This window comes from Octodon degus, unplaced genomic scaffold (genome assembly GCF_000260255.1).
Source record: "Octodon degus isolate 3935 unplaced genomic scaffold, OctDeg1.0 scaffold00035, whole genome shotgun sequence".
NCBI lineage: Eukaryota > Metazoa > Chordata > Mammalia > Rodentia > Octodontidae > Octodon > Octodon degus.
The window spans coordinates 5,497,102-5,517,210 of NW_004524611.1; the positions used below are offsets into that span (position 1 = coordinate 5,497,102).

Here is a 20,109-nt window from a genome sequence, read left to right on the forward strand (position 1 = left end):
TGCCTTCCGACTGCACTGTGCCCGGCGCAGCGGGCCGCTCCGGAGAGGTGGGCCACAAACCTGAGAGGCAAGTCTCCCATAAGAATTTTTATCTCAGCACGCCCTAATATTTTTGTCTACCTTTTTATATAAGACCTAGCAGTGAACAAATTTACTACTCTCTGGAGCCAGTGAGGCAGCTCCATGAGCTGCCCTTTCCTATCTTTCGCTCACTGTTTCATTGGATGTTTATATCCCTAGTTTGTTGGAATTGTTCACGCATCCGGACACAAGCTGTCTGACAAGTGTGTGTTTGCTTTCTACTGACCTATAGCTAGACTTTCACCTTTTGTTGTTGTTGTTGTTGTTGTTGTTGTTGTTGTTGTCTTTTTGAGACAGGATCTCGCTATGCAATTCAGGTTGACTTTGAGCTCACTTTATAGTCTGGGCTGGCCTCAAACTCGCAATGATCCTCCTGCCTCAGCCTCCCATGTACTGGAATTATAGGCATGTGCCACCAGGCCTGGCTGGACTTTTTGCTTTTTAAATGATATCTTTTACTGAAAATAGGTTTTTGGTGTTGGGGTTTTTTTGAGGGGGGGAGGGGAGGAACCAGCTCAGCCCGTCCTAGGGGCAGAGCTGGTGTGACATGTGGTGCCACAGAATGAACCGTGGTCCCTGCACTTGCCTAAGGTTGCTAAGCAGGCATTTTAGACTCCCGAGCTATCTTGCCAGCCCCTGAAAATAAGCTTAAAATATTAATGAAGACAAACTTATTTGTGACTTGCTCAATTTCCCTCTATAGAAAAAAATGTCACTTGCTCAGAAGTAGCAAATGTAATATTTCTAGTTCTTCCTTCATGGATGTTAAAGTTTTACTTTTCGTGTTTGGATAAAGTATAAGTGATGACCGCAGTTACCCAGGCCAGTGTCTGCCCAGCCTGGCCCATCTCTGCTCAACCCAAATGTGTTTATCCTTGAGAAGAGGCAGCCAGAGCCAGCTACAAAGTGGCTCCATGGCCTCTAAGAAACTCAAAACCCCAATTTAATCCCATCTGCATGCAAAATCCTATCTGCATCTGCCTACCCCACACTGTGACAGGTGACAATGAAACTGTCTATAAAAGGAGCCAAAAGAGGCTTGCCCGAATTCCTGAGAGATCTCTGCCCACCCAGGAAAGACCTGGCTCCTGCTTCCCGGTCCTCTTCGCTCTTGCCCCACATCGAGGCTGGCCTCACCCCTGGCAGGCTGAGAGGATGGTTGGTGAGCAGCACCCCCGCCTCTCGGTTCTCTGCAACAGCCTCACTGGGCTTCATGACCGCAGATAGAAAAAGATGCCTTCTCCTGTAATGATGCCCTGCCTTCCCCTGACTCCGGAGGACCCAGAACCTTCCCCAGGAGGCTGGAAGCAGAGCCAGACAGGGACATCCTTCCCTTCCTCCTGCATGCTTCTGTCATCTGCATTCAGAAAGATGTTCCCATTTTCGTAGACAGTTGCTATTTCTCAAGTCAAGAAAACTTCCTTTTTATTCCTAATTTTCATAAAAGATGTATTTATGCATGGATTCTGGGTTTTATCCAGTTCTGCTGGCTTATAACCACTGAGCTGACTATATCATTTCTTTAGTTTGTTACTATGGTGAACTACATTTATGTATTTTCTAACATTACCTCATATTACATTCCTGGGTTAAATCTGACTCCTACTATATTATTTTTTTAAAACACTGAAGGATTCATGGTGCTATTTTTTTATTTAGGGTTGCTGCATCTTAGCTTGTGAATAAGATTCACACTAATTTTTTTGTATCTCATGCTTAATTGATATCAAGACTTTACTGGCCTTTTGCAAACTCCAATGGTCCAGAGACCATTGCCTTTAATCTCCGGGTTATTTTTGTGAGATCGAGACGATCCTTTCTTTGGAATTTTAGAATTTGCTACCAAAACACTCTGAGTCTGATGTTTTCTCATGGGAAGAATTTAAACTGCTGATTCATTTACGTCAATGTACATACAGCTACTAAAGTTTTCTATTTCTCATTTCAGACCTCTATAGGTTATTTTTCCTAAGTGCTTATTCGTTTCAATTAGCTTCCAAATGCCCCTCTGCCGTACCATCCTGCTGTGGAGACAGCTGACTGGACCGAAGCCTCTACAAACTATAAAAAGAAATAAACTCTTTTCCTTAGGGCATGGGGTATTTTGTCTCAGCAGTGACAAAGTGACTGTGACGCTGGCTCATGCCTAGGTGTCCCGCAAAGCCTCATGCACGCCTAGGCGGCGCTTTTCGGAGGCAGCTGGATCTAGCGTGAGTGATACTGAGACAGGGGTATGGAGCTAGAGGCAAGGGTGCGCCCTTACTAAATTAGCCCACAGACAGTCTGGCGTGGTTCTGGAGAATGGGAAGGCTCACCCTGGGTATGAGGGCTACCTGCCCTATCGGTGTGTGGCCTGGCTAGAACATAAGGGACAGAAAGAGGGCGGTGGTGGCAGCCGCTGCTGCTTGTACTCTGCTGCCTCCTGCCTGCTCCGCGATGCCCTCTGCCAGCCCACCCTGCCTTGGAGCCAACCTGTTGTGGACTGAACCCTCTATGCACCGGGAGCCAAATACACCCTCCCTCCTTTCCCTTTGGGTGTCAGGTATTTTGTCTCAGCAACAAGAAAAAAGTTGCTAAGACAGCAAACATGCTGATGCGTGAGAGATGATCTCTCCGGTTTGTAACATTTTAAAGAGGTGAGTGTGTTGGGGAAAAGGTATTTGTTTGATGTTTTGCTTGGCAGAGCTGTTCTGTGTGAAATGATGCCTGCACTGATAAAGTAACTTTCCAGGGCTAGCCAGATAGCTCAGCAGACTAAAGCACTTGCTTAGACAGAGCACAGCGGCCAGGGTTCAATCCCTGGTGTGTCATACCTGCCAGAACCCCGGGGCACGCAGAGATGGCATTGAGACTAGACATGGTGGCACACGCCTGTAATCCCAGCACTTGGGAGGCTGAAAACAGGAGGATCACTACGAGTCCGATCGACATAGTGAGATCCTGCAGACCCTGTACTAAACACATTTTTTTAATAAAAGGTGTTTCGATAAAGTAACTTTCCTGTGCCTTTGCCAATTTCTCCATTAAATTGATAACCATGAGATAACTTGTAGTTGCAAGGAGTACAAGATTTGATACTAACGAAGCTGTTGCTGGTGCTGAACCATAGCTCTGCTTCTGGTGCACAGTGACTACGTTCTTCGATGACATTAGGCCAAGTGAAGTGGGCCGGGCACCAAGGGGGACAGCCTGCAGCCTCTCACGCCTATGGGGAATCTGAAAGCAAGAACCTCAAGCAGCAGAGGAAGGCAAGGCAGTAGCTACAGGTGGGGGGGAGCTCCCAAAATTTCAGTGAGACAGGAGGAGTAAGTTCAGTACATCTCATCTCAACATGTACAGCAGGGGAACTATGGCTAATAACAGTACCCCGCACAATATTAAAGGGTAGATTTTAAATGTTAGAATAAAAATGTTAATTTTGAGCTTGACTGTAGCCACCATTACACTATATATGCGCATAAAAACATCTCATTGTATGCTGCAAATATATACCACTTGTAATTTGTCTGCTTAAAAAATAAATTTTAAATAAAATCAAATATCTGGTCCTCATAGAACAATCTGAATTGTATAGAGTGTTAAACCATTTGTCAGCTAAGTCTTCAATGTCATTATCATAGCCACATATGTAATTAGCTTCTTTTGTTACATTTTAATTCACTAGCTCTAGTTGACAAGTCTTGGAATTGATAGAATTTAAGTATTCTAAATTTGTACTGTATTTTTTTTTCTTTCCTCATCAAACAAAAGTTATGTGTTTTCCTCTAATTTATCAGATCATTGAAAGTGTTCTTTTGGATTTGATGCTTTTGGGGGGTTGTTCAGTTTTGGTTTGCGAACAGGGTCTTACCATGTAGTTCAGGCTGGCCTGGAACACATTATAGAGCCCAGACTGGCCTTGAACTCCCAGCGATTCTCCTGCCTCAGCCTCCCACATCTGGGATTATAGGTGTGCAGCAATGTTCTCAGCTTGGATTTGATTTTTTTTTTTTTTTGTCTTCCCTGGAATTCTACATTTACTTAGTGTAAACCAGTTTTCGCTTATGGGGGGAGGGGCACTGCACTGAGCCCAGGGCCTTAGCACTGAGCCACATTCCCAGTGCCTTTGGTGGTGGTGTTGTTTTGTTTCTTTCTTTTTTTTTTTTCTTTTTTGAGACAGGGTTCTGCTAAATCACTATATAGCCCATGATAGGTTTAAGCTTTCAGTTCTCCTGCCTCAACCTCCCAGAGTTCTGGGACGATGATTTGCCCGGCTACAAGCTCTTTCCTCAGACCCATCAAGTGTCACCTTGGCTTGCACCCAGGAACCTGCTCCTTCCCGTCCTAGGCATGGTCAGCAGGCTGCCACCAGCATCAGCATGGAAGACCCCAAAAGGTCCAGGGCTCCTGGCAGAAGCAAGTCAAGCAGTACCCGGGCAGCGAGAGCCCCAGACATAGTGAGGGGACCAAGGGAACACGCCTATGGACAGCCAGGTAGGGTCCCAAAGGGACGTGTCACACTACGACATCTTTTATAAAACAAGAGACTGCAGCTCACCAGGCGCCTTCTAAACTCCAGCATTCACCCCACTTCAGGTCTGTAGTGAGGCCCCAGGGGAGCCACGCTATTGGCTAGCTGGCTGAGGGTCTTTTATCACTCGCCACGACGTCCAACCGAAGGAGGAATTAATTAGGAGACTTGGCATGTTCCTGATTCTCCCGGCCTGCGCTCCCAGCCCAGGGTAATTAGAGGCCAACAGGGAGGAGTAAGCGGCGGGAAATTGAAATTCCCGGAAGCTGGGGCGGGGCCTGGCCAATTACACTGGAGTGTTATTTTAATTTTTGGAGCTGTTTCTGTTGCTATAGAAATAAACGAGGCTAATGAAGAAGCCTCATCCGCAGCCACGATTTAGCAGACAGCAGCTGGGGCGTCTCCAGGGCAGCCAAGACCACAGCTCTTCTCGTTCCAGGGACAGAGGCCGAGCAGGTCTGCGCCGTGGCCACCCTGGCCACCTCCCAAGGGCCCTCCGCACCGGCATCCAGGCCCCAGCGCCCTCTTCGCCTCCTGGGTGACCTTGAGCAGGGTGCTCACCCCTGCGCCACGCCCACCTCCCCATGCTGTCTCGCAGTGGCAGTAAGGACAGACCTGGAGCCCAAATAGGCCCCAGCCCTCCACCAACGCCTGCACCCACAGCTGACTGCCGCCGGCCTTCCCATCACTGGACGCAGTAGGAGCACCTCATGTTGGCTGCAGTCCAGGCAGGGCTGGCTCCTGGAAGAAGTGGCATGGCGGGAGAACCTAGCGGAGGAGAGCTAGGCAGCCAGGAAACAGAGAGGGTGAGGAGGGAGGGAAGTGGCAGGGATGAGAATGTACGCTCCAAGTCACACCTCTGTGGCCACCTCTTCCCACCAGGCTCCACTGCCTGCCAGCACTTCCAACCAAGAACTTATCGATGGAAGAAGCCACTGAGGAAGCCAGTCACCCTCCCAGCACAGGCGACGCTGGGGGAGTGTGACTTTAACTAAACCACAACACTGCCCAACTCCCCTCCAGGCCTCACTCTGGGCTCTGCTGCCCACCAGCTGCTCTGACCTCTCGGCTCTCCCAGATGTAGCTCGCAGGCAAGGCCAGGCTTTGACAAGGCTTTCCTTTATTGCTCTGTCCTGACAAGAGGGAGGAAAGGAGGGGAGCAGAATGGGATGAGCTATCCTCCAGCCCCAGGGGCTGGGGCTCAGGATTCCCCTTCACCTGGGCTTCCGGGTGACCCCATTCCTGGCCAGACCGCGAGGAGGGGCAGGAGCATGGTGACGGGAGTTACAGTGCTGAGGGACAAAACCATGGCAATGCACAGGACTGTGGCGGTGGGCAGGACCACGGGGATGGACAAGCCTGTCCTCACAATGGGGACATCGCACTGAGCTCCCCATTCTGTCTGCAAGGGCATACATAAGGCTCTTGTGCAGAGCTATCGAGACCCAGAACTCTCCCAATCCCAATGGAGGGAGCTGCTTGTTCCAAGACACCAAGACCCACAAGACGAGTCCCATGAGCACCCAAGGGAATCTGGAGAAAAGATCCGCTGTTTCTCCCTGCTGGTCAAATCTGTTACTGTATGATTTTTGTCCCCCGAATGTGACGCCATCTATGCTGAGATACTTGAAGAGCCCACGAGAAGGTTTAAAAAAATGACAATTCTGGCCACAAGTCACCAGATTTATACGTCCTGGTCTTGCCACTCACTAGCCGTCATTTGTTTTCTAAACCCCATCTTCTTGCTGTGGGAAGTGCTGTGGTCCCATCTGACCTACGGGGCTACTGCAAAGCCCGTGTGAGATTGTGGGTGGCTTGCCAATGAGAAAGCGCCGGCCTGGGGACAGGCGTGGCATGACGGTGACCCGGACTGTGTGGACTTGAAGTCACAGACAGCAGCACAAACTTGTCACTGGGGTCAAAGGCCATGTGCAGAAGGCTGGTTCCCAGGCCCTGGTACTGTCAGGAGGGGGGACAGGGGCCTAGTGGGAAGAAGCAAGGTCACAGGGACCTGTCTTTGGCCCTGGCACCTTTCTGATTCTCCCTCTTTGCCCCTTTACCAGGAAGTGTCTGAGCTTCCTGTGCTGCAGACTCCCACCACGAGGGGCTGCCCTGGCCCAAAGCAGCAAGCCAGGTGACCACTGACTGGTGCCTTGGAAGCCATGAGCCTTGGCATGCCTTTTTCCTTATAAGTTAACTACCTCAAGCATACTGTCCTAGTGTCAGAAGGCTAGCTAACCCACTTGCCCACACACACACACACACACACACACACACACCACCAGGCACACACATGCACATGCACACATTGCAGAATTAGAAGTTCAGATTTGCAATAAGAAGCAATAAAAAGGGGCTGGTGAGATGGCTCAGTGGTCTAAAGCACCTACTTAGAACAAGCTTAGCGAAAACACAGGGACCGCAGTTCAATCCCCCAGCACCACATGCCAGCCAGCTCCACCCCCGGTGGGCTGAGCTGGCCACACACACAAACACACAAAAAAATAAATATAAATAAATAAATAGAAAAAATTTTTTTAATTTTTTTAAAAAGAAGCAATATAGAAAATATATTAGATGTTAAATGGAAAATACAGTTTCATATTGTATCAAATAACAATGAAAATGAACCAGGCAAGATAGTACCTTCCCGTAAGCCCAACTCTCTGGGCAGCTGAGGAGTGCTAGTTTTAGCACACCTTGGTCAGATTAACAAGACACCGGGACGTAGTTCAATACAAACGATTTGGGTTCAATGCCCAGTGTCCACACACACACACACACAGTGAAAAAATAAATTGGGGAATGAATTTTGCCCTCTCCAAGGACATGTCAAAATCTAATCCCTGTACCTGTGAATTTGGAAATAGGATCTTTGCAGCTGTTGATAAAGTGAAGCCCCCCAAATCAGCCCTGTTTTAGTGGCTGAGGGCCTTGTAATGAAGGAGAGATTTGGAGTCACCCAGGCAGCACATGTATGCTGGAAGCAGAGACCAAGGGGCACGTCCACAAGTCGAGGCACACGCCAGAGAATGCTAGCAGCCACCCAGGGATGGAAGCGAGGAGGCGGTCTCTGCCCTTGGAGCCTGGCGGAGGTGAGAGCGTGGCCTCCCCCACACCTGGACGATGGACTTGTAGCCTCCAGAACAGGAAATAAACCCCATTCTTTTAAGACAACCAGTTTTAGGAGATCATTAGGAGAACCCCAAGAAACTCATAGAACACACAAGGAAAGACAATCTGGAAAACAGTGTTCAAATAAGAAATGACTCAAGAGAATTGAAGCCATAGCTTGTGTGCTTTCCATCTCTCCACTTCTGTAATCATAATTGTCTGGAACATCAATGTTCAACTTGTTCTACAACTTATATTTCTTGAAATCCAGCCAATGGCCCAGCACAGGCTCTTGGTACTTCTGCCTGCCCAGAAGGGCCCTTTGAGGCCCATCCGGACATGCAAGGCACAGGCTGAGTTGCAAGAAACTTAGCAAAGATCTTTATAAACAAAAACACAGACATCAGTTTACTTTATGGGTCCCATTACAGATCCCACAGGGGACAGCTGAGTGTGGAGAAGATGCTCGCTGAGAATCCCAGACAGCCTGGTCTGGACCAACCCCTCCTGCTTGCAGGTGACCCAGATTGTCCCTAAGCTACTCCTTGGCTGTTCCCTTCCCTGACCATGTGTCTCCAACTCCTCCAAGACCAGGACCTTCTGCCAAATGGTCTGTGCACGTTTTAAGAATCAAAGTGGTCCTTTCCCCACTTTCTAAATCTTCGTAATTTTGCCAAAGGAAAATTGTACCAAATGAGATGGAAAGAAAAAAAAGGCAGGGTGACCAATTGCAAATCCAACCCATGAATACTAAATCAAAGGCAAACTGGTGGAAATTGCTTTGTATTTAATGAGACTTGAAATGTTTGTGGCGCTTAATGGAATCCTGGGAAGTTGGAGGCACAGCCTTTGATGCTTAAGCCTCATGAAAATTCATCAGTGCGCTCCGTGGACTCTGGGAAAATATCCTGGTCTTTTTATGGAATGTGCTTTGTTCCGATCCCTGGCTGTGGGGTGTGGTGTCCCTGTCCCCACAGACTGGTGCCCAAGAACGCACGTGGATGCTTATTTTGGGACAGTTTACCTAGGAAAGAAATGGTTTTCTTTTCTTTATATTTTCAATTTCTTTCCACTCTGTATTCCTCTATTTATCATGACTGTAAGGAAATACTTGAGGCAGCTACTTTCTTTTTATGTATTTGGTCCAGGGCCTCCCTACACAGTTTGAACTCATAGCGATCCTCCTGTTTTTCAGCCTCCCCAGCGCCGGGACTGCAGACATGCACCATCACGCCCGGTCCAGACAGCTACTTTTTAAAGAAAAAGAGTGTGTTTAGCTCACAGCAGAGCTAAACACGGTAGAGCCTATGAGACCAAACAGCCCAGCACAGGCTCTCCTCGGGTTCCCTGGACTGTGTCACACCACAGCAGGAGTGCACAGGAATCACTCTGTCGTGTGGCCTCTCTCCCTTTCCTGTAAGCCACCAGGCTTCCACGGGGAAGGCCCCTGACCCTAATGAATTAAGCTAATCTTAGTCACTTTCCTAAGTGCCTACTATGGAGAGATGATGTTTCCACCTCAATGACTTTGAGGATTAAGCTCCTCGTGCACTGGGTGTGGGGGACAAGCCTTGTTCTGGCCACACATGTCCCTTCGCCCGCATCTCCTCCTGCGTCCAAAGCATGCAAAAGAGAACCCCCTCCAACTCTGGCCCTGTGGAGCACTGCATTCCAGTCCCAGGCAAGTGTCACCATTCTCTGAGCTCCAATCAGGCTCACCTTTGGGTAGAAACGACCACGCACTCTTCAGGGATCTCAGGAAGAACAGGTGGGTCACAGCTGCCCAGGTGGGTACCTAGCCTGGGGCCTCGCTTTCCCAGCACCCCCTCCTGCTCTGATGTTTCATCATTTTGAGCAGGGGAGGGCCAGTCCCACCTCCTTCCACCCCACATCACACAATAGAAGCTGTGATAGGCCGGGTTAGTAGAGGCTAGAATCAGAAGAGCTGCTCTGCTGAGGTCAGGGGCTGCAGCCTGAGGTCAGTTCCCGGCTGACCCAGGGAGTCAGGGGGCAAGATGTTTGCAGGCCCTAGAGGGAAGGGACTGTACAGGGAGAGGGCAGAGGGCAGCAGGAAGGAGCAGCTTCTGGGCTGAGAGTGGGGCGCTGGGCCATGAAGGCAACCTGCAGGCGTGCCTTGGGCAAAGCGGGCTCCACGCAGCCCCCAGTACTGCATCACAACATCACAAATACAAGACACAAGCGAGCAAGTGAGCAAGCAAGCAAGTGAGCAGAGCACCTTGGCAGCCCCGCACACCCCAAGGTTGAGGCGATCCCTCCATGATGGGTCTGCCAGCTGGGCAGGGCCTGGTACTCTGCTCTGCACATAACAGCCAGCAGTGTCTCTGTCTTGCTGACCTGTAGAAAATATGTCAAGTGCCCTTCGGCCCCTGGTAGGGTTTGAAGACAGGGCCGTGCCGCGTCTGCACTGCCGCACCTGTGCCAGGATGCCCAGGTAGCCCATGTGGGTGTGTGGTCCAGGGATCTTAAGCTGAGCTCGGACCCAGGGGAGCCACAACCAGGGCAAAGCAGCAAGCAGCTCCCCACCAGGCCCACACCCACTGCCCCACGGGCGCCAAGTCATGCGCTCCTGGGCAGGGCCTGTGGGTTGGCCTTCTGTGCCGTTCGCCATCTGATGCCCCACAAAACAAAACAGCAAATAAAACGCAGTTGGCACTTTCTTCTAAGAAACAGCAGATTAGAAGGTGCTTTTCTTCAAAAAGTTCAAAATGAATGACAAGGAAGAGCAAGCTAAAAACTCACAATGGGTGACATGAAATGCTTCAAATTCCATTTTGATTAGAAACAAAATCCAAAGAAATGCTGCTTTCTGCCATGAAATATCACGCATACTTTGAATCTTCAGTCAGCCTTATCTTCCCCGAAAACCTCAGACGGGTGCGGCGACCTATGCTCCTGGCGCCAGTTACAGCATTGTTTCTGTACAGGACAAAGCCCCGCGGCCACGCGGCCCTCCCGAATGGGCGGAGACTTCACGCACCCTCCTCCCCATAGGAATCGTGGGGACTGGAGGCACCGACTTGAAAACCCACGTGAAAGAACGCGGAGAGGAGCGCCGAGACGCCTTCAAACATGAAAAGGTGATGCGGGAGCTCTCCTTTGTGACATCCTTTAGGGAAAAAATCAGTTAAAACTAGCATTTCGATGTCCTCAGCTGTGTCTGGCGGCACTCTCCTTTCTTCTCGTTGCTGACTTATGACACAGACGTGTAAATCCGTCCCCTCCCTGTATCCGACAAAGTGGCTGGAAGCCAGGTCTCCTCGGCTGCTGACTGAGGACCTCGCCCAGCGTCCCGGAGGCTGGAATGTCCAGATGTGCCCTGCGACCCGGACGCAGCTGCTCTTCCCTTGGATGCTGATGCACACACGCCCAGGAGTTCAAATCACTCAGGACCTGTTTTTAGGTGGAGGCTCCGTCCTCACCAGCAGAAGAGAGCTGCCCCCACCAGCGGGATGGAGACAGCACCACCTATCAAAAAAAGCTCCTTTGTCTTCAGTGGCGCTGCACCCCTGTGGCTTGGAGGCGCGTTCCCTCTACCCACCCTGCTGGGTATACAGGCCTCTCTGCGGCTGTCCAGAGAGAGGAGGACATTACTGAGACCCAGCGCCCATTTCCACCAGGGAGGGGTGATGTTGATCGTGTCCATGATGCGAGGCATCGTGCCACTCGCTTTGTCCTTGTGGCAGTCGCCGCGTGAACCATGCACAGTGCATCGCGTGGTGTCGGATGCTAGGGCTCCAGACCTCACAAGAATGCTACAGGGTAGCACAGAGCCAGGCTTGAGTTCAGGGTTCTGAGCGTGGGAGGGCAGCAGGGGCCTTTGTCCTGTTGTCCTTCCCTATCTCAAGATCCCACAGCACTTCTAGCATCCTATGTCCTTGGGCTCCTTCAGTTGTTACACAGTCAGATCTCTCATGTCTTTGATGACCTTGACAGGCTTGAAGAACATGGTCTGATGTTTTGTAGAATGTCCTCTGGCCAGTGTTTGCCCGGTGTCCCCTCCTGGCTAGACTGGGGTTGTGGGTCCCTGGGAGGAAGACCGTAGTGATTGATGCCATCAGTACCTTATGAGATCCTGTTGTGCTGCTGTGACTTCACTGATGGTGTTGCCCAGACCCCGTCCACACCTGAGGAATGCAGGAAGTGTCCCCCACTAGAAGGTAAAGGATCTACAGACATTATTTTTTAATACAGATTTATCTGTTCTTTCCTCTACTAAGCATTCAAATGATTGTGAATTTGTGACTCTTTTAACATTTAGGGCTATAATCAGATATTACTTTATTAATCTCCTTGCCCAAATGGTCCTAGCTTTGGACTTCCGGAGTTTTCCCTGGGTTCCTTTGACATGCCCCACCATGTGTCATCTGTTGCCTCCCTTGCTATCCTCCTAGGCCTTCTCTACCCAGCCCTGAAATCGGCCAGTTGTCCCTTGAGCACAGCTTCCTTTCACTGCTAGCAACAAGGCCCTGGGCTCTGGGCATAGCTGATGCTCTTGGGCACATTGGTTCCTCAGCCCTGAAAGAAGAGGTAGCTAACAAATGCGTGTGCACACAGCTCTGCGGATGCTGCTAACATCTGCCTGTGTGTGTCCACATCCGTCCGTCTGCGGACCACTCGGGTAGCAGGCCACACGGGCGTTCTCACTGCTTCCCCATCCAGGACCACCCAAGCATCCGCCCAGTGCCCGCCCCCTTCAGTCACAAAGTGATGGTCAAAAAGACGTGTGTGACTCATTTCCTGCCAGGTACTGTGCCATTGACAAACTAGCAAGTAGGTTTTCTTTCCAGTAAAATGAGCACATTGTCGAGTGTTTAGTCTGGTTTTAACCTGGGGGAGTAAAGGTTTGTTTTCTATAGTCTGCCCACAGAGCAGACTTCTCATATCTCAGGTTTGAGTCTGCTTTGAGTGACTTTGCTGTGTCCTTTACTGAAAATAGGACATGGGAGAGGGACTCCTCAATCCTGAGCCCAAGGATGCTTCAGTAATATTCTCACCTTACACACTTATCTAAAACTATAGACGCCGTGGCTGGGATTTGATCCCCAGTGTGTTGTGCCGCCCCTGCCCCAGGGGTGCACAGAGATGGCGATTGAGACTGGGTGTGGTGGTGCACACCTGTAATCCCAGCTCTTGGGAGGCTGAACACATGAGGATCACTATAAGTCCAGTCTACATAGTGAGACACTCTAGACCCTGTAGATCCTGTACTAAATACAAAAGAAATAAAAACAAAAAATAAAACTATAAACCAGGCATGGTAGCCCACGCCTATAATCCCAGCACTTAGGAGGCCGAGGCAGGAGGATCATTGTGAGCTGGAGACCAGCCTGGGATGCATAGCAAGACCCTGAGAGAGAGAGAGAGAGAAAGAGAGAGAGAGAGAGAGAGAGAGAGAGAGAGAGAGAGAGAGAGAGAGAATGAACTATGTTGCTCAGAGTTGTCTTAATTAAATAATCAAATATCTGATAATTATTTTGATTTTTGCACACCTAAGATAAATTTTTTTAAAATATCTCTTCAGGAAAAATAAAATATTTGCATTTAAAAAAATATTTGGATTCAATCTTGTGAATTCCATACCTGAACATCATAAAGGTTTATGTATGTTTTAAACTGCAGAGTCGACATTGGTTACATCCACATGAAATAACAATGTGTTATCCTCCACTGTGGAATTTTTTTTCTATATTTTAGGGAAGGGTCTACAGGGTATTCAGAGTTTCACTACTAGATCAAACACGTAGCGATCTGCCTGTTTACAGCCTCTCAAGAGCTGGGATTACAGGCACACACCACCATGCCCAGTCTCAATTGCCACCTCAGTGTACCCGGTGGGGGGGGGGGCAGTGGCACAGCAGGCCTGGGGATCAAACCCCCAGCCCCTGCACCTGCTTGCAGGCACTTTAATCTGCTGAGCTATTTGGCAGCCAAGGATCTGTTTGCTGATGGATGTGAGGACGAGCCCTTTCCCTTTCCAACTGTTTACCCTTCAACTTTGTAGGCAAGGCCTTAACAAACTGAAGGGAAATTTTTGTGGAATTGTATTCTCCTTCAGTGTCTTTAATGCCACACCCTGCCATTAAAGCCACATGTGTGTTTAATGTCCATCATCCCTAAGAGAAAAAGGACTACTTTGGCCCACACAGTCCCCAACACAGCTCCCAAATGTGTTGACCCAGCCACAATAAAGGTTAAGCACATGGAGATTGTGTTCGTAGTGCTAAGGTTGACTTGAGTTGAAGTTAATTAAGGACTTTGGAAGCGAATGGCCCACAGTCCCCAAATCCATGTGTTGTAACTGACCAAAGGGTCTCTACATGGAAGACGGTCTACCTGCTTCAAATTGTTGTACCCAAGGGATTGATCGTGAAACATGAGGCTCTAGGGAAATGACAAAAATGACAAGGCCAGATGCAGACAATTCAGACTGGAGCACCAGTGGGGAGGCTTTGATGACAATGACTGAAGGAGATTCAACAGCAGAGGGGTGGTTTGAGGGCAGAGCCAGATCTGCACACCCCATGGTATATTTTCTCGAAAGTTCATTTAATTTCTCAGTTTCTTTGTATGCGACTCACACAACACTCTCCTGAGAATCAAATGAAATGGGCCAACACCACAGAAATGGAGTCCCTGTCCAAAGACTGCATCCTGTCATCTCCATGTAGAAAGCAGGAAGTACTACAGTGGGGTCCCAGCCCCCCACATCCTTCTTGAGCTCCCCTAAGACTACCAGCCCTTTCCTCAGAGTCACACATGGGCATCAGGTTGATAGGAGGCTGTTCTGTGGTCCATGGTCTGAGCAGAGTGAGGGAATCACCACAAAAAGCTCTGTTTTGGTTGCCAGCTGGCTCAGGGTTCTTTCTCTCAATTTGGATAGAAGTCAGAATTTCAGCCAAGCATGGTAGCCCATACCTATAATCCCAGCACTTGGGAGGCTGAAGCAGGAAGATCGCTGCAAGTTCAAGGCCAGCCAAGGCTAGAAAGTGAGTTTAAGGCCAGCCTGAGCTTCACAGAAAAACCCTGTCTGAAAAACAAAGAATCAGAACTTGGCGAGTACAGCTGCCTCAGTGTAACAGCTCAGATCCTGGAGTGCCAGTGCCTCCCAGCTCTTGGTCTTACAGCTCTGTCAGCATCTCAGTCACCGCTGTTGGGCCCTTGCAGTCAGGGCTCAGAGCCCCTGTGCAGCTTCCTGGAACTCTTCCAGCAACTTCCACGGCGTCTCTGGGGCCTTTCCACTGTCTCTGCAGACCCTTGCAGGTCACAGCTCTTGGTTCTTTGCTGCTCTGCCACCCTGGAACTCTCCAGGGCTGATGACCCTGTTTCACCAGCTGTTTCCACTGCAACCCCCTCAGGCCTCTCTGTTGGAGGTGTGAGCCACAAATGTGAAACAGAGCCACCCAAGCGAGGCTTCCCAGGACCTGCACTGCAGCACAGAGCAGGGGTGTACAGGAAGGAGCCTCCTGGACTGAACCAAGGAGCGTGAGGGAGCTCAGGGAGGAGGCAGGCTGCACTTCCCCGTCTCTTGCCTCTCACAGAACTGTCTGGGGACTTTCACAGTGGGGACAGAGCAGCCAGGGGGATGTGGAAGTTACTGCATAGAGCATCCAGAGTGGCTGCAGGACAGGATCACTTGGGATGGGTCCACGTGTCAAGCCTGTGGTAGCCCAGGCAAATAACTCCTGGAGGGACCTGATGCCCACTGGTAGGATCACAGCCCCTCTGGTTTTCAGAGGAAAAGGAAAGGGCTGGATTCATCTTTCTGTCTCATTCTTGAAGGAGGCAGCTGGTATAGCCCTATATGTGGATCCAGCAGCACGGGCTGGGGGAGGGGGTTTTCGTGCACCGGGAAGGGGCTTCCGGGCCCAGAGAGCTGAGCTTTGGGCCACAGCCTCATCCTGTGCCCCAGGATTGGAGGCCCAGGGTGCTGGACCTGCCTCCCCCACCACAGGGAGTGTGGTAAGGGCAGCAGGACATGCCCCATGTGGGGTCTGCAGTGGACCCTCAGCCCCCAGGCAGGACTCCCCCACAGCAACCAGAGAAAAAAGACCAGGTGTGTGTGCATGCGTGAGCGCGCATCTGTGATTGGTGTGTATGGTTGTGTGTGTGAGTGTGTGAATGAGTGTAGTTATGCATGCAAGGGTGGATGTATAGGAGAGAGACTTCCAGGGCAGGAGTGTGTGTGTGTGTGTGTGTGTGTGTGTGTGTGTGTGTGTGTGAATGAGTGACCGTTCCCACCCCAACCAGCTAGGACACAGCCTGCACATGGTAAGGACAAAATGACAGCAATTTAAAGACCTTAATTGACTCTGCTTTTTATTTTAGACTCAAGGAACTTTCCATGCCATCACGTAGAATGGATGCTCCCAGAGGCTGAGCAGAAGAGGCTGGTTTCAGGCAGAGAAAGGCTGGCAAGGGCAGGAAGAGTGACCAGGAGGGGAGTGGCCGTCCCAAAGTCACTTTCCTTGGAAGGTAGAGACCAGAAGACAGAACAGAAGCAGGAGAACAACCAGAAGCAGGTTAACACCAGGCTGCACGGATTCCTGCTTTGTAAGATTAGAGTATCAGCCAGGCCAGGTACGCATGCTGGATGCTCACTATTCCAGGGCCTCCTGGCAGTGGGGCCCAGTGGGACCTAGTTAGGCATTGGGATGACCCTTTCCAGGGACACCGGAACCCGGGCCATCCCTACCTTTCTTTGCTCCCCCGCTGTTAGGAGGAAAGCACCTTGTCCTGCCACATACACCCTCCTTGACGGACTGTGCTCACACATCCAGCCAAAGCAGTGGGGCCAAGCCACCGGGCGCCCCTGACACCGCGAGCCTCTGTGGACCCTTCCTCGTCGGCAGCTGCATTGCCTCGGTGTGTGCTACACTCACAGAAAGCTGACTGGTGCAGGTCCCAACCATCTGACAAGATTTTTTTCCCTGCTATCTCAGGTTTTCACAGAGCAGAACCAACAGGATGTGTGCATATATGGAGGAAGAGATTTACGTCCAGGAATGAGCTCATGCAGTGATGAGGCTGCCGAGTCTGAAATCTGCAGGGCGAGCTGGCAGGCTGCAGCCAGAGCCCAGACTGTCCGCAGGCAGATTTCACCCTTCCTTGGGGACAACAGCCTTTCGTCCTAAGGCCTTCAGTGGACCAATGAAGCCCACCCACCCTAGGGAGGGCAGACTGCTTTACTCCAGGTCACTGATTTCAATGTTAATTGCACCTAAAAATTCTTCCGCTAAGCAGAGGCCTGTGATCCCAGCACTGGGAGGATGAGGCAGGAAGATTCCAAGCTCAAGCCCAGCCTGGAATACTTAAGTTAGTGAGATCCTGTACCAAAATAAAATTTTTTTTTTAAAAAAAGTTGGTGATGCAGCTCAGAAGAAAGGCCCTGCGTTCAGTCCCTAGCACAGCAAGAGCATAGTAAATATATGTTCACATCAATAGACACTCCAGTGTTCATCGGAGCACAGTGGCCCAGCCAAGTCACCCCATGAAAGTGACCCCTCAATGCTACTGTGACAGGAAGCCGCAGGAGCAGAGACCCTAAGACAGGAAAGGCCACATGACTCAGGATCAGAGTGTAGATCCATTGGGTCACACGCAGCAGGACAGGCCTGGCCATGGCTAACCAGGGGCAGAAGCAGAGGGCAAGCACTGCAGAGACAGTGACAGGGACTCTCATACTACAGGGAGTGCAGAGAGGGGGCCAAGAGTGAGGAGGCAGGAGGCAGGACGTACCTGGAACACTTCATCCGAGATCCACAGGGGGCTGCGACAGTGCTGAGCAGGGAAGCCTGGGTCAGTGCAAGCTAGTTTGGGGACAGGCAGTGGCACTGCACAGAGCACAGGTGGCAGTCACACAGGTCAGAGTCTCCAGGACCTAGAAAGGCCACACTCCTCCTCCAGACACCGGAGCCCAGAGCTGGATTGCATGGTGTGTACTCTAAGTGAGGAAGCTTTGATACCATCCTACAGGCCATAGTGGTGATTAAAGAAGGTATCTGTGCTGTCCCTGTTAGGATGGGTCCCCAGCCACGGTGACAGTGTTCTAGAGCAAAGCTGAGGCCTCCAGCATTGCCGCAAATGTCACTTTGCCCAACGTTCCAAGTTCACACACCAGGGGAGTGTCTTTAAGGTAAATCCCAATTCTGCAACTTAACATCCAGTCACAGAACACAGAGGGCAGGCGCTAGATGCAAAAGGACATTGCGCCACCTGAGGGTCTTCTGAAAAGGGTGGTGGCCAGCTTCCCTGGGGCTAAGGGAAGCTGGCCACCTCCTACCTAGTGAGTACACCCTAAATATTTTGTTAAACCAGCAGTAATTAAGTGTGCTGGCAATTTGCCAGCCACCTGGGGCACTCACGCTGCAGGAAGGGCCTGGAGGACTGGGGCTGAGCGCATGATGGTAAGGTCCCTTTGCAGACCAAGCCCTGGGCTTAATCAATGCAGCATGTCCAAAGACTGCCTGGTGGATTGGAAATCTAAAAATATGCGTGGACAGGCTCCATGCGCAAATATCAACACTCACCGAAATTGCACCCTGAGGAAGATCATCTCAGGAACACAAGAGGCATTTTTAATAGCACCGCCCAACAGTCCCAGAGCATATGGTCCTGGTAATTAGCACAGCCATGCACGGCTCCCCTCGCCGTAAGTGGTGGCATGATGCAAGAGAAATCAGCAGGAAGCTGCAGTTTGTTTAGACTTGGGGCTTACGGAACTACATATGGTTTTAACATGCTTTGAATTAACAAGCCCTTTAGTTCCATGAATGATTTTGGATCAGACTGTTGTGGTCCTTTCCGAAAGATAGGATGAGCAAGAGAGTGGGCTAGAAGGGGCTTCCTCTAGCCCACCACAGCTGAGGTCTTCCGAGGGCCCGCATGCAGCTCAGTTGGGCACTGTGGAGTCAGTGTTAGCCTGCAGCAAAGTCTCCAGGGCCAAAGCAGCAGGCTCAGCCTTGGCACATTTATCCCAGCAGGAGGGATGCAGGAAACCTTCAGATAAGAGGCAGCAAGGCCATTTAAGATAGAGGAAATCTCCAAGTACTCAGCTCAAGGTACACAAGCCTGCCAAGACAGACTCTATGAAGGAAAACCAGGAGGAGCTGGATGAGGGCCATTTTGGATTCAGAAAGCGTAAAGAGACCTGAAGTTAGAGATGAGACTTCACGCACATGGGGGGGGGGGGGGGGAGAGCTAGGGAAGCCCTGTCCATGGTCCTGCATCCTTGTAGGGGCTGCACACACATGGAGTACTGTGTTCTATTGTGGATACCACTGTCTCAGGGCAATGTAAGTCAGCAGGGGAGAGGACAGGAGACCGGGATGGAGAGGAGGCTGGAAACGCCTCCCCATGCAAGGAACACCAGAAAGAACCAAAACCCCAGAGCCTGCCCATCCTCTTTCCTCTCTTGGTGCCCTCATGTCTAACAGGAGGAACCATCCCCAGGGGGCTTTAAGCTTGCGGTTGGCGTACTGGTGGTAACTCTCCTCTTAAAGGATATGAAGCCTTTGTGTTAAGATTGCAATAGTCTCCAAGATCTAAAACCATTATCAAAATTCCAATGTTGTTTTTGAAGTCATGAAAAACCTAATCTCAAAATTTGTATGGAATTTCAAAATATTTGGAGTGGCCAAAGCAATCCTGAAAAGAAGAATCAAAGTCAGAGAATTAACACCTGATTTCAACACTTACTGGAAGAGGTAAAATTTATCTTTTTCACAGATGCATGGTCTTAGATGTAAAAAATCTAAATACTCCCAAAAAAATCTGCAAATTTATTAATTTATTTATTTATTTGTTAATGTGCAAATTTATTAAAAATAAAATCCTGCAGGACAGGACAGACTGCAGGATAGCTGGTTCTAGAATACCAACAACAAGCCGTCTGAAAGTAAATTAGAAAAAGACTCAGTTTTTGTATTTTTCAAATTTTTTTATTCATTTTAATGAGGAAACAGTTTCAAAACAGGTTACTGGGAGACGACCCAGGCTGCGGGATCCTGAACAGACCCAGAGCACAGGCCTGGCAAGTGAGTGAGATGACCCAGGGCCTGGTGGGATCCTAAATAGACCCAGAGCACAGGCCCAGCACAGAACCCTTCAGCAGAACTCCCTACAAAGAGGCTAGAGGCAAGACCCACCCAGCTGTTTCAGGAGCAGAACATCTTGCCAGAGAAACACAAAGGGTTCAACTCTAACGGCTGCAGCAGAAAAAAGTGGAGCACAGCAGCCAGATACAAGCAACACCCACCTGGAGGAATCTGAACTTCATAGATCCAGACCTGGTGCTAAGGTAATAACTCTATCCAAGCTCTTCACCAAAGGTCAGAAGACAGTGGTATACAAAATGACAAAGAGAAGGAACAAAATGCAGTCTCAGG

At 50.0% G+C, this 20,109-nt stretch overlaps 1 pseudogene; it reads left to right on the forward strand.

Annotated features, from left to right (window-relative positions):
• Positions 1-9,815: 9,815 nt before the first annotated feature.
• Positions 9,816-20,109, forward strand: part of LOC101577826 — a 16,622-nt pseudogene continuing 6,328 nt past the window's right edge.